The sequence below is a fragment of the Pongo pygmaeus genome, chromosome 2 (assembly GCF_028885625.2).
Source record: "Pongo pygmaeus isolate AG05252 chromosome 2, NHGRI_mPonPyg2-v2.0_pri, whole genome shotgun sequence".
NCBI lineage: Eukaryota > Metazoa > Chordata > Mammalia > Primates > Hominidae > Pongo > Pongo pygmaeus.
In genome coordinates this window covers 89,053,038-89,071,414 of record NC_085930.1, presented here as the reverse complement: position 1 = coordinate 89,071,414, position 18,377 = coordinate 89,053,038, and the positions used below count along the sequence as shown (strand labels likewise).

General features: G+C 41.4%; 1 protein-coding gene across 2 annotated transcripts in view; it reads right to left on the bottom strand.

The window, feature by feature from the left end:
- The window catches only part of PRICKLE2 (prickle planar cell polarity protein 2), a 347,003-nt gene that overhangs the window by 326,845 nt on the left and 1,781 nt on the right, over positions 1-18,377 (bottom strand). The gene's annotated exons all lie outside the window — the stretch shown is intronic.

The window sequence follows — 18,377 nt, the reverse complement described above, 5'->3', positions numbered from 1 at the left end:
AATCCATTAAAAGTATAATATGTCGGGTAGTGATAAGTGCTATGAAAAAACAGAAAAGAGAGGAAGGGGAAAGGGAGTGAGTGAATGGAATGTTATTTTACAGGCCTGGGGGGCAGTGAGGGAGCAAACTTCATGGATATCTATGGCAGGTACCCATAAGGGCAAATGCCCTGAAGTAGGGATGTGCCTTCTGTCTGGGGCACAGCAAGGTGGCCACTGTGGCCAGACGATAGGGAGTAAGGGGAAGAAAAAGTAAGAGAAAAATATCTAAATTTAGACATGTCTTTTACTTACTAAATTTGTAAAGACATTCATCCATAATACAGTTTCAATTTTTTTAATTAAAAGTTTTTGATTCATCTCTTAATTACTTCAACCATTTATTGTACCTTTTTCCCAGGGCTTTTTTTAAAAAAAGGTTTAGGAGGTACACATGCAGGTCTGTTACATGGATATATTGCACAATGGTGAGATTTGGGCTTCTAAGGTGCCCATCACCTGAATAGTGAACATTATACCCAACAGGTATTTCTTCAACCCTCCCCCATCCAGCCCTCCCCCTTTTACGATTCCCTTGTGTCTATTATTATATTTCCAACTCCCCAGGGCTTTTAAACATCATCTTTCTCATCTACCATTGTCCCATAATGACTTGGATCTAGTTTTGAAGATGCTCTAGTCTGTCGCAGGGATCTCTCTATTCCTGATGCAGTACCATACTATTTTGATTTCTGTAGGCTTACCCTGTATTTTACAATTAACTTCTCACAAATCTTTAGTCATTTTCATACACCTTTGCTGGTTCTATTATATTTTCCATCTGATGAAAGATCCTAAAGATCATCTATTAAACTCCATAGTCTCTAAGTGATTGTGAAGAAGAGGAGGTGAAGAACATACTCAAGCTCAAGGCAAACAAATGAACTCTCCTTCCAACCCAAACTCCTAGCCTTCAACAGCTACCTATTGTTTAACTGTAGTCTAAATGACTTTGTGATAAGAAAGCTTGTGGATTGCTGAACTGAACAGTCATTTAAATCATTTAAGCAATATAAGTTTATCTGTTTATTTGGTCTCTCTGATGTGACTGTTAAGTCTTGGAGGGCTGGGCTTGGGTTTGGACTAGTGGTTCTCAAACTGTGGTCCTGGACCAGCAGCAAACCCGGGAACTTATGGAAATGCAAATTCTAAGCCCCAACTAAGAATTAATAACGGGAAACTCTGAAGATGGAGCGAAACCTTCCAAGTGCTTCTAGTGTATAATAAAGTGTTAAAAACCACTGATTTCGGGTCTATACCACCCATCCAGAGCCAGGTGTATTACATGAGCTGGAAGTCTGTGGTCAGAGCCCTAAGATCTAAAGTTAGTTTCAACACCAGCTAGCTGTGTGACCAACGTAACACAGGGAAGTACAGGCATGCCACAGCTTATCACACTTTCCTTTATGCACTTTGCAAATATTGCATTTTTACAAATTGAAGGTTTGCAGCAACCCTTTGTCAAGTAAGTCTATCAGTGCTGTTTTTCCAACAGGATATGTTCACTTCATGTCTCTGTGACACATTTTGCTAATTCTTGAACTGTTTCAGACCTTTTCTTAATATTATATCTGTTACGGTGATTTGTGACCAGTAATCTTTGATGTTACTATTGTAGTTGTTTTGGGGAGCCACAAACTCTGCCTATATAAGATGGCAAATATAATTGATAAATGTGTGTGTTTTGACTGCTCCACAGACCAGCCATTCCCCATCTCGCTCCCATCTCCTCAGGCCTCCCTAGTCCCTGAGACACAAGAAGATCAAAAGTAGGCCAATTAAAAACCCTCCAGTGGTCTCCATGTGTTCAAGTGAAAGGAAGATTTGCACTTCTCTTACTTTAAATTAAAAGCTAGAAATGATTAAGCTTAGTGAGGAAGGAATGTCAAAAGTTGTGATAGACCAAAAGCTAGGCCTTTTATGCCAAAGAGCTAAGTTTTGAATGCAATGGAAAAGTTCTTAAAAGAAACTTAAAATGCTACTCCAGGGAACACACAAATGATGAGAAAGGAAAACAGCCTTATGGCTGATATAGAGAAAGTGTGAGTGGTCAGGATAGAAGGGCAAACCAGCCACAACATTCCTTTAAGCCAAAGCCTAATCCAGGGCAAGGCCCCAAGTGTCTTCAAATCTATGAAGGCTGAGAGAGGTGAAAGAGCTGCAGAAGAAAAGTTTGAAGCTAGCAGAGGTTAGTTCACGAGGCTTACAGAAAGAAGCCATCTCTATAACATAAAAGTGTTAATGAGGTGAAGCAGCAAATCCTGATGGAGAAGCTGCAGCAAGTTATCCAGAAGGTCTAGCTATGATCATTGATGAAGGTGGCTACACAAAACAACAGATTTTTAATGTAGATGAAACACCCTTCTATTGGAAGAAGATGCCATCTAAGACTTTCCTAACTAGAGACGAGAAATCAGTGCCTGACTTCAAAGCTTCAAAGGACCGGCTGACTCTCTTGTTAAGAGCTAACGCAGCTGATGACTTTAAGTTGAGTCCAACTCTCACTGACCATTCCAAAAATCTTAGGGCTCTTAAGAATTAGATTCTGCCTGTGGTCTATAAATAGAACAACAAAGCCTGAATGACAGCACATCTGTTTACAGCATGGTTGACTGAATATTTTAAGCCCACTGTTGAGAAAAATTGCTGAGAAAAAATATTCCTTTCAAAATATTAATGCTCATTGACAATGCACCTGCTCACCCAAGAGCTCTGATGAAGATGTACAAGGAGATGAATGTGTTTTCATGCCTGTTAACACAGCATCCATTCTGCAGCCCATGGATCAAGGAGTCATTTTGACTTTCAAGTCTATTATTTAAGAACTACATCTCATAAGACTACAGCTGCTATAGTGATTCTTCTGAAGGATCTGGGCAAGGTGAATTAAAAATCCTCTGGAAAAGATTCACCATTCTAGATGCCATTGAGAACATTTGTGATTCATGGGAGAAGGTCAAAATATCAACATTAGCAGGAATTTGGAAGAAACTGATTCCAACCATAGATGACTTTGAGGGGTCAAGACTTCAGTGGAGGAAGGAACTGCAGATGTGGTGGAAATAGCAAGAGAAATAGAATTAGAAGGGGAGCCTAAAGATGTGACTGAATTGCTGCAATCTCGTGATCAAACTTGATGGATGAGGATTTGCTTATTATAGGTAAGAAAAACAAAAGTGGTTTTTTGAGATGGAATGTACTCTTTGAAGATGCTGTGAACACTGTTGCACTGACAACAAAGGATTTAGAATATTACATAAATGTTGTTGATAAAGCAGCAGCAGGGTTAGAGATGACTGACTTTAATTTTGAAAGAAATTCTACTGTGGGTAAAATGCCATCAAACAGCACCGCATGCTACAGAGAAAACTGTTGCAAATGGAAGAGTCAACTGATGTGGCAAACTTCATTGTTGTCTTATTTTTAGAAATTGCCACAGCTACCCCAACCTTCAGCAACTGCCACACAGATCAGTCAGCAGCCACCAACACCCAACAAGACCCTCTACTAGCAAAAAGGTTGCAATCTGCTGAAGGCGCAAATGATCATGAACATTTATAGCAATAAAATTTTTATTTTATTCTATTTGTTGGAGATAGGGTCTCACTCAGTTACCCAGGCTAGAGGGGAGTGGCGCCATCTTGACTCACTGCAACGTTTGCCCAGGCTCAAGTGATTTTCCCATCTCAGCCTCCCCAGTAGCTAGGACTACAGGCGCATGCCACCACACCTGGCTAATTGTGTGTGTGTGTGTGTGTGTGTGTGTGTGTGTGTGTGTGTGTGTGTGTGTATTTTTTGTAGAGATGGGGTTTTGCCATGTTTCCAGGCTGGTCTCAAACTCCTGAGCTCAAGTGATCCTCCTGCCTCAGCCTCCCAAAATGCTGGGATTACAGGTAGCATGAATCACTGCACCCAGCCATATTTTTAAATTAAGGTATGCATATTATTTTTTTAAGACATAATGCTATTGCACACTTAATAGACTACAGCATAGCGTAAACATAACTTTTATCCATACTGGAAAACCAAAATATGTGTGTGACTCGCTTTATTGCAATATTGCCTTTACTGCAGTGGTCTGAAACCAAACCCTCAATATCTCTGAGGTATGCCTGTCACTTAAACTTGTAGCATCCCCTTCCTCATGAGAACAATATGAATATTGGTGTCTATCTCATAAATGATTTTAATAATTACTTAGAATATAATATTCCTGGCACAATGTAAATGTTTAGTTAATGTACCTAATATAATAATCAACTCAGAAGTTATTTTTATTTTGTTTCAGATAATTTACTCTGCTAAACCTGGATCCTTTCATATTGGATCTAAAAGAAATCAGGAAATGGGGTAGTACAATTAACATATTTTTTCTGGTTGTGTTGACAGAGAAGTAAGGGGTGGAGACAGCAATCTCTGGCAGGATTTTGTGGAGTTGGGACCCATTTCTAAAATTGCTAAGAATTTCCTTTTCTAAGGATGCCTATTTTTTCCTTTGAAAATGAATTATATAACATAGACAATAATTAAAAGGCCCCAGGGTCAAAAGCTCTTCCCACAAATAACTGTCCACACACTATTAGTTCATTTCCTATACACTCCCCTGGCAAGGCCCAACAAAAGCTAAAAGAAGATGGATGGACTTTGTAGGGTGACCTGAGGGTCAACTGATTCAGTGAGCTGAACTCATCAATACAGACAGCAAATTCCATCACAGAATTCCATCCACTATTAGTAGCATGTATTAGGTTGGTAAAAAAGTAACTGTGGCTTTTGCCATTACTTTTAATAGCAAAAAACGGTAATTACTTTTGCACCAACCAATACAAACCTTTCCTGTTGCAAGCATCCAACTGTGCCTCGAAAAGTCAAGTATAGCATATTTCTCACAAAGCTGCCCCAAAGTCAAGGCCCAGCCCTTTCTTGCCACAGTGGTTTTATAAATAACACATTTAGAACACAAATACCTAATGCATGCGGGGCTTCAAACCTAAATGATAGGTTGATGGGTGCAGCAAACCATCATGGCACACACGTATACCTATGTAACAAACCTGCACATTCTACACATGTATCCCAGACCTTAAAGTATAATAAATTTTAAAAAAAGAATATAAAACTGCTTATGCTTTATTACCAAAACTATTATGGTAGATTAAATGGTACCCTTTCAAAAGATATGTCTACCTCTAAATGTGACCTTACTTGGAAAAAGGATCTTTGCAGATGTAATTACGAATCTTAAGATGAGCTCATCCTGGGCTAGGGTAGGCCTAAATCCAATGATAGGTCCTTATAAGAGAAGGGAAGGGAAACAGAATACACAGGGAGAATGGCATGTGATGATGGAGGCAGAGATGGAAGTGTGCATCCACAAGCCAAGAACACCAAGGATTGCCAGCAGCCACTGGAGGCTCAGAGAGAGGCAAAGAACATTCTCCCTCAGAGCCTCCAGAGGGAACCAACCCTGATGACACCTTGATTTTGGACTTCTAGCCTCCAGAAAAACAGACTAGAAGGAAATCACAGACTAGTGCTAAGTGTACTGGTGATTGGATTATAAAATTGTGCCTGTTTTTTGCATAAATCGCTGGACTTTGTTGCATTTTCCAAACTGTCTAAACTGCATATTTATCATCCAACAATTTGATCAAAATTATTTTAGAATAAGAAATACACCTGCCTTAAAAATGTTTTTATCAAGGAGATACAGAGGACTACTAGAGGGTAGAGGAGAAAAAGGAGGGCAAGGGCTGAAAAACTACCTATTGGGTACTATGCCCACTACCTGGATGATGGGATCATTTGTACCTCAAACTTCAGCATCATGCAATATATCCATGTAACAACTCTGCACATGTACCCCTTGAATCTAAAAGAAAAGTTGAATTTTTTGGGGGGAAAAAAAAACCAAACTTCTAAATAAAGACCCAAAACACTTCTAATATTAAACATTGAAATAAAATGGAAGCTATGCATACATTTAAGAAAGGTTAATTAAAAACCAAGATAATTAAAGAAAGATAACTATTTACCCAGTTTGTGGTGAGTCAGTTGAGTGATGGTGGTCATAATGATGACGGGTTAAACCAAGGAATAAATGTTTGCAAATCAAAGGTTGTAAGGAGCACCTCCTACCAACTCAAAGCTCAAAAACAATTTAAAAATACATGGAAGTCTTACAGGAAAAAAAAAGCTGTTACGCCAAAATTTTACAAAAAAAAAAAAGTTCCATCTCCCAGAACCCAGGAAAACATATGTAATGTGTCCTTCTCTGTGGCTACAAATATGCCAAACCCAAAAATGTAGAAAACTTCCCTCAATTATCTATTGTCTCCAAACTTTTGGCTTCATAAAGATGACAGGAGCTTGTCATTGTGTTTCCGAACAACTCAATATGTTGCTGGAGGACTTTCAAAGGCCGAGTCACCAAGGATGCAAATAACAGGGAGTACCCCTGGGTGCCTGATTGTGGAACAAAAGACTTTAGGAAATTATATTATCGGGGTAATTTCATAGTGTTGTTGAAGAAAGCAAACACCTGCATTCTTTTAATAAGTCCCCTGGAGGCCTAATTCCTCAGCACTCAAAGTAGGAGAACCCACTCTGGGTGTTATAGGTACATATAATGAGCCAGTTTTTAAGAATTGTGAAAGCAGTTTCTGCATCACCAAGTAGTTTACCAAACATAAAAATCAAATAATGTGCTCATTAAATGCCTTCCAACAGTCAAATGTGCTTGTATCTGTTTTGCCAATGTGACACCAAAGGTCGCTACATATATTCAAAAGCCTAGGTCCAAAGGCTGGATAACGACCATCTTGTTTATTTTTATGTTTGTTGACGTATAGTTGGCTGCTGAAAGGAGGTACTGTACATTCCCTCCCTTGACTGATCCCTTTTGTAGAGTTTTCCTCTAGGAAACATTATGCAAATGGCATTTTTAAAGCTGCCCTCCCCCCACACAAACTTTCCCAGACAGCCCAAATTACACCCAAGTTTTTAACAAGCTGAATGAAGCCCCATTTAATGTAGTCAGATCTGATTAGAAAACTGCAAGTGGCCTTCTGTGGAACTGGAAGTCATGTTGCATTCGATTCCGTTTTTCTCAAGGTGGCACCTTTCAGACACCTCAGTAAGCTCAACCCCACAACCTCTAATCTGAAGGAGTTTCCCTTTTAAGACTCTTGCCCCAAATAAACCAACTAGTCCAGGGTTCTTCAGACATTTTGTTCTGTTTTAGACACTAGTCAGATCTCATCCCCAGGCCATAGAGAATATAAAACTGTTTTCCCCAAGGTACAGGTTTATATTTAGACCAGAAGAATGAAATGCCAGAGCTAAACACATTCTGGGTTCAAGAGCTTGTAATCTGGAGCCTCAAAGACCTGACTTCAAATCCTGATTCCATTACTTATTTACCAATGTGAATGAGTGCATGCTACCTAACCTCCCTGCGTCCCCATATTTAAAAAGTGGAAGATAAAAGACACGTCTCAGGAAACTGTTTTCAGTATGAAATGAAGTGATTCCTGAAAGAAACCAAGCACACAGCAGGCCCTCAATAATGTCTGCTCCTCCTTTACTGTATCTCCCAGAAAGGGAGGGCTTAGCTGCTGAGATGACTTGCTTAGCACAGATGCCCCTGCCAGGTAGTGACTTTATGCCACCCCACCATTCATTTCATCCTTCCAGTCATGTACACTCACTCACTGGTTTCTTTCAAATCAGTAGTCACAAAATCTGATGTCTGCAGCGGCCAACCAGTAATGTAAATGAGGAAGGCAGGTCCGGTGTAAGACAATAGGGAATGGTGGAAACTGTGAAAAAGTTGAACACGTTTCATCTTAAAGGAAAAGAAGAAATATTAGACTAGTTTTGCCAGATATTGTCATCTTTCCAGAGAAAGCCCAAATCTGAATTTGTACACAATATCTTAAATGTTAGCCACTAATTTAAAATTTAAAGCCTGTGCAATGCTAACAAAATACACCTACAGGCCAGATCTAATCTCAGGAGTTTCCAGAGTGTGATCTCAGGTTCAAATTTCATATAAATATCCATGTTTCTCATGCTTCAGAAGAGGGAGCTTCTACTTAGGGACTTGTGATCATGTAAATGGAAATGTTTAATGTGGCACAACAGGAGTCAAAAAAAACTCATACTTATTAAGCAGGCTGGGGGAAACTGATTAAGTATTGCCTTGATGATGTGTGGTTTTTATCACAGACATGAATTTCCATTGTCCAGTTGGTGGGACACAGGGTCTAAGAAAGGCCCTTTTTTATGTACTGACCCAGGGGCAGAGTTTGAAAGTTATCTTTCTGTTACAGTTTACAAACTGTTTTTATAAATATCATATGCATAATTCACTAAGGCAAAACGATTGTGAGGTTGTAGGGTCCAATTCTATCAAACTCCATTTCACCTAAAGTGAGTGTGTAACATGCAATATGAATCTATTATTCCATCAGAAGTCTCATTCCTTTCGAACCTAAAGTCCTACACAAGGAGGCCCTCCATTCTATTTCTTCTGAGTTTAGTCCATGAGACAAGAATCATCACTCCCGTTCACCAAATGAAAGGCTTTTACTCATGGTGGGTGATATGGTTTGGCTGTCTTCCCACCCAAATCTCATCTTGAATTCCCACATGTTGTAGGAGGGATCTAGTGGGAGGTCACTGAATCATGGGGGCAGGTCTTTCTGAAGCTGTTCTGATGATAATGAATAAGTCTCATGAGACCTGATGGTTTATAAAGGGAAGTTTCCCTGCACAAGCTCTCTTCTCTTGTCTGCTGCCATGTGAGATGTGCCTTTCACCTTCTGCCATGATTGTGAGTCTTCCCCAGCCATGTGGAACTATAAGTCCATTAAACCTCTTTATCTGGTAACTTGCCCAGTCTTGGTCCCAGTGCAGTGGCTCACATCTGTAATCCCAGCACTTTGGGAGGCCAAGGCAAACAGATCACTTGAGGTCAGGAGTTTGACACCTGCCTGCCAATATGGTGAAACCCCATCTCTACTAAAAATACAAAAATTAGCTGGGCATGGTGGCACACACCTGTAATCCCAGCTACTCAGGAGCCTGAGGAGAAGAATCACTTGAACCCAGGAGGCAGAGGCTGCAGTGAGCTGAGATCATGCCACTGCACTCCAGCCTGGGCAATAGAGTGAGACTCAGTCAAAAAAACAAACAAACAAAAAAATTGCCCAGTCTTGGGTATGTCTATATCAGCAGCATGAAAATGGACTAATACAGTAAATTCGTACCAGTAGAGTGGGACACTGCTGAAAAGATACCTGAAAATGTGGAAGTAACTTTGGAACTGGGTAACAGGCAGAGTTTGGAACGTTTAGAGGAAGACAGGAAAATGTGGGAAAGTTTGAAATTTCCTAGCAACTTGCTGAACAGCTTTGCCCAAAATGCTGACAGCGATATGGACAATAAGGTCTAGGCTGAGGTGGTCTCAGATGGAAATGAGGAACTTGTTGGGAATTGGAGCAAAGGTGACTCTTGTTATGTTTTAGCAAACAGACTGGAGGCATTTTGCCTCTGCCCTAGAGATCTGTGGAAATTTGAACTTCAGAGAGATGATATAGGGTATCTGGAAGAAATTTCTAAGTAGCAAAGCATTCAAGAGGTGACTTGGGTGCTGTTAAAGGCATTCAGTTTTAAAACGGAAATAGAGCATAAAAGGAAAATTTGCAGCCTGACAATGCACTAAAAAAGAAAATCCCATTTTCTGAGGAGAAATTCAAGCTGGCTGCAGAAATTCGCGTAAGTAACGAGGAGCTGAATGTTAGTCACCAAGACAAATGGGAAAATGTCTCCAGGGCATGTCAGAGACCTTTGCCACAGCCCCTCCCATTACAGGTCCAGAGGTTTTGGAGGAAAAAATGGGTTTGTGGGCTGGGTCCAGAGTTTCCATACTGTGTGCAGTCCAGCGACTTGGTGCCCTGTGTCCCAGCCACTCCAGCCATGACTAAAAGGGGCTAAGGTACAGTCTGGACTGTGGCTTCAGAGGGTGGAAGCCCCAAGACTTGGCAGCCTTCACATGGTGTTGAGCCTGCAGGTGCACAGAAGTCAAGAACTGAGGTTTGGGAACCTCTGCCTAGATCTCAGAGGATGTAATGGAAACACCTGGATGCCAGGACAGAAGTTTGCTTCAGGGACAGGGCTCTCATGGAGAACCCCTGCTGGAGCCCCCATACAAAGTCCCTACTGGGGCACTTCCTATTGGAACTGTGAAAAGAGGGCCACCTTCCTCCAGACCCCAGAATGGTAGATCCACCGATAGCTTGCACTGTGTGCCTGGAACAGGTGCAGACACTCAACACTAATCTGTGAAAGCAGCCATGAAGGGGGCTATACCTTGCAAAGCTACAGGGGCGGAGCTGCCCAAGGCCATGGGAGCCTACCTCTTGCATCAGCATGACCCGGATGTGGGACATAAAGTCAAAGGAGATCATTTAGGAGCTTTAAAATTTTACTGCCCCACTGGATTTGGGACTTGCATGGGGCCTATAGCCCCTTTGTTTTGGCCAATTTCTCCCATGTGGAATGGCTGTATTTACCCAATGCCTGTACACCCATTGTATCTAGGAAGTAACTAACCTGCTTTTGATTTTACAGGTTTATAGGTGGAAGGTACTTGCCTTGTCTTGGATGAGACTTTGGACTGTGGACTTTTGAGTTAATGCTGAAATGAGTTAAGACTTTGGGGAACTGTTGGGAATGCATGATTGGTTTTGAAACGTGAGGACATGAGATTTGGGAGGGGCCAGGGGTGGAATGATATGGTTTGGCTATGTCCCCACCCAAATCTCATCTTGACTTCCCATGTGTTGTGGAAGGGACCCAGTGGGAGATAATAGAATCATGGTGGCAGGTCTTTCCTGTGCTGTTCTCTTTATTATTATTATTATTTTTTTTTTGAGGTGGAGTCTCGCTCTCTTGCCTAGGCTGGAGTGCAATGGCATGATTTCAGCTCACTGCAACCTCTAACTCCCAGGTTCAAGTGGTTCTCCTGCCTCAGCCTTCTGAGTAGCTGGGATTACAGGTACGTGCCACCATGCCTGGCTCATTTTTGTATTTTTAGTAGAGATGGGGTTTCGCCATGTTGGTCAGGCTTGTCTCAAACTCCCGACCTCATGATCCACTCGCCTCGGCCTCCCAAAGTGCTGGGATTACAGACATGAGCCACCTCTGTTCTCATAATAGTGAATAAGTCTCACAAGATCTGATGGTTTAAAAAGAGAAGTTTCCCCGCACAATCTCTCTTCTCTTGTCTGCCACCATGTGAGACGTGACTTTCACCTTCTGCTATGATTGTGAGGCTTCCCCAGTCACATAGAACTGTAAGTCCATTAAACCTCTTTCTTTTGTTAATTGCCTATTCTGGTGTATGTCTTTATTAGCAGCGTAAAAATGGACTAATACAGTGGGGAAGAAACTTGTTATAGATTATATAACCTACAATTTCCAGGCCCTTGAACCCAGATATTTTTCCTCCTCTTGCACCCTGTCTTTATTAAACCCTCTTGAAACCACAAACATATATCAAGCTCAGGTTACAGGCCATGAACAGTGGGAGACACATTACATGCATTCCCCCACCACAACCTCACGAGACAAGTAGTAGTATCCCCATTTCTCTGATGAGAAAAATCAAGGTTCAAAAATATCAACTCACTTGCCCAAGGCCATTCAGCTAGTAAGAGACAAAGCCAAATCTACAATTCCAACAATGTCTTCAAAGCCAGTCCCTTTAACCACTCAGCTATAATCCTTTCATATAAACCCTTATAAGCTTCATAGAAGTTTCTGTGACACTGGCTAGAAATATACATTTCCCCCAGAGATCATTCCCCATGACTCTCCCATACACAGGCAGGTTCAACCCCTTTGATCTCAAAAAGCTCAAGATCTGGAAGTCATTCCCATTAGGGAATGCTTCCTCTCTCTATAGGAAAATCCCTCTGGGGTACTCATTAATCACATGGTTAAAGTATAACCTTTGAGTTTTTTGAACCAAGAAACCACAAAATAACAAATTTATTAGGCTCTCACTCATCCCAACAACCTTAAACTACAGAGGCATTAGGAGGAATGACAACCTTTCAACAGAATGTGGGTATCACTTTCACGGTTAAAAACAAATAAAATTTATTTTGAACAAAAGATGACTGACATCAATGCTCTGTGTTTTCTCAGTAGTCATCAAGCACAAATTGTCACTCGGGGTGATTAAACAAGGATTAATTACCAGGTTGCTATACAAGTTGAGATGTTTCAAAGTTGCAGCCCAAAGAGCACATAAATGTACTCAAATTTTTAAAAGAACAGGGGTGCAAATTGGCACCATCTTTTCAGAGGACAATTTGGCAAGAGCGCTTAAAATTTGAAATGTTAACCTCCTCCCACCTAGTCATTCCAATTATACCACAGAAGCATAAAATTGGGTAAAAACACACAGGCATGTTGTAGCATGAGAAAAGCTATCATTATATGATATATAATTAGGAACAATGGAAAACAACCAAAGTAGTCACGAAGGGAGAAATTTTGACTCAATCATAATCCATACAATGGATTCTGAAAACTAATAAATACGTTAGATGTTTTTGGCTTTTATATACTGACATGGAAAAATGTCCAGAAAGTATTTCTAAGTACAAAAAAATCTATAAAAGACAATATGTAGAATGTGTATTTTCTGTTAAAGCAATATTAATAAATAATCTGAATGAACCTAAGGAAATAATATCAGACTATAAACAACATATATCTTTAGCTTAGGGGTGAGCAAACTGATTCTGTGTAGAGCCAGATAGTAAATACTTTCAGTTTTGCAGGCCATAAGGGCTGTCTCAACCACTCTGCTACTGCAAAAGCAGCCTCAGATGTTACTAAACGAACAGGCATGGCTGTGTTCCAATGAAACTTTATTTATGGACTCTGAAATTGAAATTTTGTATCATTTTTACATGCTACAAAAATGTTACTCTTCTTTTGATTTTTTTTTCAACGATTTAAAAATATGAAAACCATTCTTAGCTAGCAGGCCATACAAAACAGGTAGCAGGCTAATTTTGTCCCACAGGCTGCAGCTTGCCAACCCCTGGTCTAGAAGGTATGAAAAAGAAGGGGTTCCCCCTCTATGATATGTATTTTTTAATTTGTGCACATGTGTGAGATATTTTAATATCTTTTAAAATAGTTATGTCTATTCCCAAAAACAGGTAATAATACAGATATATTATTATGGCATAAACTGATATATTTCCTGTAGAGAAAAAAACCTGTAAGGTATTTCAACTTCTATCAGGGGTATTATTAAACGCCAACGACATAAAGTGAGCCAACCTGCAACCTTGTTATCAGCTAAGTATCTTTCCCTGCCTTGATGTTAGGCATAACTCAATCTATGCTTCCCCCCGCCCCCACCCCCTAAAACGCCTTTCCTTGTTTTCCCATTTCTTGGTGTGTCAGTGACTGAGGCAGAGTGTTTTTCCTCTCCAAGCAAAATAATCAGTGGGAACCCATTTCTTAGCCAAATTACAATTCATTAAAGGAAACCAGGCCGGCATCACCCCGAATTGCTGCCTCAGTCATCAATCAACACAATCGCCCAGGCAACTAAGGAGGGAGGCTTTTCAAGGCGCAGTCTTGGCTAGCCCAGTGAGTGCTGCCTCTGGAGCAACTGCATCCCAGCCAAAGCATCCCGGCTGGAAAGGCGGCCGTTGTCTGGAGACAAACAGCTCTGCATAATTATAACGATCTCACAACACTCCCCCTGCACTGGGCATTCCATGTCAGTTGCCCATGAAAGTGGGACTCCAGGAGGCTTGTTAGGAGAGCCCGTCTTTTAATGCTCAAGTTGAATCTACATTTATCAGCAAAGCTGAAACGTTAAAGGGATTACAAGGGGCTTAGAATCCACTGGAGGTTCATTGATCTTGTCTTGCAAGCCTCATCTCCACATGCCCTTTAGAAAATGCTTTGGTCTGTTCCCTAGCTCTTTGGTTGCCTTTCATTTTACCACCGTTCTCATCTAAGTTGGAGGGGGTGTTTCCTCTAGCCCTGATTCCAAAAGATTCTCAGATTCCTTTATTCTAAACTAAGAGAAGCTATTTACATGTTCCCCTAGATAGTGATATAGACCAGGGGTCAGCAAATATTTTCTGTAAAGATCCAGATACTAAATATGTTAGGTTTTCTGGGCTATACAATCTCAGCTGCAGCTACTCAAGTCTGCCACTGTAGCACAAAAACCTGTTCATTCAGGATTTGCAAGCTCCAATCACTTCCGGTCCCTGACAGGTAACCTAAATATTTGAGCCATAGATAAGATGTAAGTAAATGAGTATGACTTTGTTCAGATAACACTTTCTTCTGGGTACCAAAATCTGAATTTCATGTAATTTTTGTATGTTGTGAAATATTATATTCTTCTTTTGGTTTTTTCCCCAACCATCTAAAAATGTAACTCATGAGCTATACAAAACAGGAAAAGGGTCACATTTGGCCAGCAGGCTGTATTTTACTGACACCAATCTAGACCTTTGCTATTCAAAGTGTGGTCCCTCAACCAGCTTCACAGCATCATCTTACATAGAAATGTAAAATCTCAGGCCCCACCTCAAATCTATAGAATCAGAATCTGAGTTTTGGACAAGAGCCCCCAGTAATTTGTATGCAAGTTTGAGAAGTCCCAGCCCAGAACACAGACTTTTGAAGTCAGATGGGGACAAAATACCATTAAGCAGTTGGCTGTGTAACCATAGGCAAATTACTTAACTCCTCTGAGACTCAGTTTCCTTACCTATTAAAATGGATGTAAATAACTGCACTTACCTTCTAGGGCTGTCATGAATGATAAGGTAGAAAAAATGTAGAACACTTTCCTGGCATTGTCAAGCTTTGAAAGGGTAGCTGATAGAGAAACTTACTTTCTCTTTGGGGGAGATGAGATTGCTCATTCAGGATTTGCAAGCTTCAGTCACTTCCAGTCCCTGACAGGTAACCTAAATATTTGAAGAGTTCCCTGAACTCAACTAGATTGCTGGAGAGGATGGTGAACTGAGGTCACGCCTATCTAAGGGGCAACTACTCAGCTCCTGCCAGATACTGTTGGAAATGCAGGAAAGTAGCCCTGATGTTACCTGATCTTTGGATTTTTCAACAGAAGCTGGAAACCTGGGCTTATGTTAGAAAAAGCTTCCTTATTTAATATGTTGTATGGATCAAACAAAACCTACCTGCAAGCTGGATTTGACTTAAAGGCTTCCAGTTTGGGAGCACTGCTTAAGAGCAAGTAATAAGAGGCAGTGAATCACAAAAAAATGAGCCAAATTTGGTTTTGGAGCCAAATTCCAGCAGCATTCTCCCTAGCCAGGTGACCTTGGGTTAAGTTACTTAACAACCCTCAGCCTCAGTTTTCTCACCAGGAAAATAATCACATCTACTTTATAGGGTTTAGTGAGGATTAAATTAAAATGTACGTAAAACACGGAAGCATGATACTGGACAAAGCAAGCACTCTTTCTTATTGCTGATGCTGTTTTGGTATTTCTGTAATTATTACTATTATTATTCATCAGTTCTTGGTATGTAGATATGCAAATCTTCACTGTAAAAATGGCTATTTTTCTCTCCCTGTTCAAACTGGTTGCAAACAAGCAAGGCCGATTAACCCCCTCTCAGAAAGCTATCTTGTAGCAGGGTAAGCTAAGTGCTTAGTTATTAATGATTTTCTTCTGGCAGCAGTCCATGAAGATACCCTAATCTTCCTTAATGAAAATTTCCTCAGCAGCCCAGCCCGGCAGAGTCTCCCCTAGGCCACCCTGAAGTGATGTTTCTTCCAGGATAGGTCACCTGCAGGGAGCACCCTGCAGTGGCCACCTTTGCTCCCCAGCTGCCTTACATCAGGTGGAGGAGAAAGGTCCTGCTGACAATTGTGAGACCTTTGTACTCTAAGACCCATAAATACCTGTGTCTTGGAGGTTTTTGTTTTTTTGTTTTTGTTCTTTTTAGAAATTCTAAAAAACCCCACAATTGCTACCTAAAGGTGTGGGTGACAACAAAAATGGAAAGAGTATATGATCACTCAGGAAAATACCCATAAAATATACAAGACTTCAACAGGACTGTGGGCATCTTTCCTGACACAGAGGAAGACTCGACGTAGGAAAAGCAATTTGCCATACACAGTGCTGGGTGTTTTAACTCAGTGCTTCTCAATCTTTAATGCGTAAAAGAAGCAGCCAGGGATCTCGTTCAAGCTCAGGTTTGGATTGAGGAGGTCTGGGGCAGGGCCAGAGACTTTGCATTTCTAACAATCTCCCACGAGATGGTGATGTTGCCGGTACCTGCACCAGGTGCAAATGAGCACGATCCTCTTCCCTTGCTTCATTTAGGTCTCTGCTCAGATGTCACCTTCTCAGAGAATCCTTTCCTGACTACTTTATCTAAAATCTGATTAGTAGAAGAAGGGCAGGAATATTGTTTTGTTCTTTGCTGTGTCACCAGAGCACCTGGCGCAGAACAAGCCCTCAAATATTTGTTCATTAGAGAGCTGCCAATTTGACAGGTGAGGGAAATGGAACTCAGGGAACCTGTCATTTGCTCAAGGTTACACAGCTTGCTAAAGCCATTGCAAATGCCAGCCCTGCTCTGTCTGGACTTCAAAGCCCCACCATGTCAGAGGGAAGCAAAGTTTGTTTACAACATACTTCCTCCCTAGAACTTTAGTGCCGTCATGCCGAGAGGCAGTAACACAATTCTATCCTGTTTTTAAGAGATGCCTGCTGTGTGGACAAAGTACTGGAAGGGGACCAGAGAGGCCAGTGAAGGGGACAATGTGGTGAACAAGGGCAACAAGTGATCATCTTTGGGTTCCTTGGTATTTGGGGTGAGAACAGTTCCATTCTCCCTGGGTCAGACCAAAGGCAGCGTTCGGCCTCTGTGTAAGGCCTGCCTTTTCTTCCTACCCAGGCCCAACTCTGTCTCCCAGGGGCTCATGCTTGCCCCAGTGAGAGGGGTGTAAAGTGGGTTTCACACTGCCAAAAAGAAGACCGTGCTGTGTAACCCAGAAATAGTTATCTCTCTTCTCCAAAAGATCACCCAAAAGTATGCCCATGGGGAAAAAGAGGGGATAAGAGCAAGGAGCTGCTGCCTTTCCAGCAATGGGTGGAAGTATCATAAAAACCCTATTCATGGAGCCAAAGTGGTCTTTCTGCTGGGGTAGGGCAATTACTTCAGCATGAAAATCTGTAAAGCCTGTTGAAAGGGTCTCTTTCCAAAAGAATAGTTCCATAACGGGCTGAAAATAAAACACTTGTTTTCCCTTTGCAAAATCAGCTAGATTAAAACAGCTTAAAATTCTTCAAAAGGCTGTGATCATGAAGGTCTAGAGTGGCCCTGGACCCCTAGGATCCCCAGATACACTAGTTACGTCTCCTCCTGAGCAGTGGTTGAGGGGATGCTAAAAATCATTAACAAAATTAGAAAATATTTATTATATGCCTGGGACTGGACAAAGCATGTGTTTTTCAAGATCTCATTTAATCCCGACAATCATGCTCTGCATTAAATGCCATTATTATGCCCACTTAACAGTAGGTAAACTGGGAACTAGGGAAAGTAGTGACAGACAGGTGATCAGGGATCACACAGTGAAGGAGAGAAGTCAGGCTACACACCCACCCTGTGCCACTGCCCCACAAAGCCCCTGTTCAGAAGTTGACCTAAGGGCTGCAGAGTAGGGGAAGGAAGGAAAGTTGGAAATCACTTACTCTGCTGTTCATTACTCTGCCTCTCCCACCCCCACTAGAGCACAAGATGCATCAAAAAGGAAGCACTCAGTAGTTTTGTCATGCTGGATTTGGTTTACAAAATAAGGCTTCTACACCTATTCTCATTTTTTCACCCATGTTCATATTTGGGACAAACGAGGGGCTGGGCTACAGCACACCTATTTGGGCTACCACATCGGTACCACTGATGAATGTCTATGTCTGCCAATTACACATTTATAAGGTCGCCTGCCTTGACTCTGACACAGAAGTTATTAAATGCTCGGGAGCCATAAGGGTTGTGCTCAGTGCCCTGAAACAAAGGCAAAGAGGCTGCCAGACCCATCCGAAGCAGGAACAAAAGCATTTAATTTCTGAAGGAGCTGGTTGGGAGTTTTCTTATAACTGGGTGCCCAGCACACATTACAAATGGGGAAAAGTAGAGATGCACTAATGCGGTGGGGGTGGGGGGGGGCGGGGTGTGGAATCAAAGCAGGCTTTTCTGCCTAGCATCCAGAAAAAGCCCTCTTCATAAGCAGC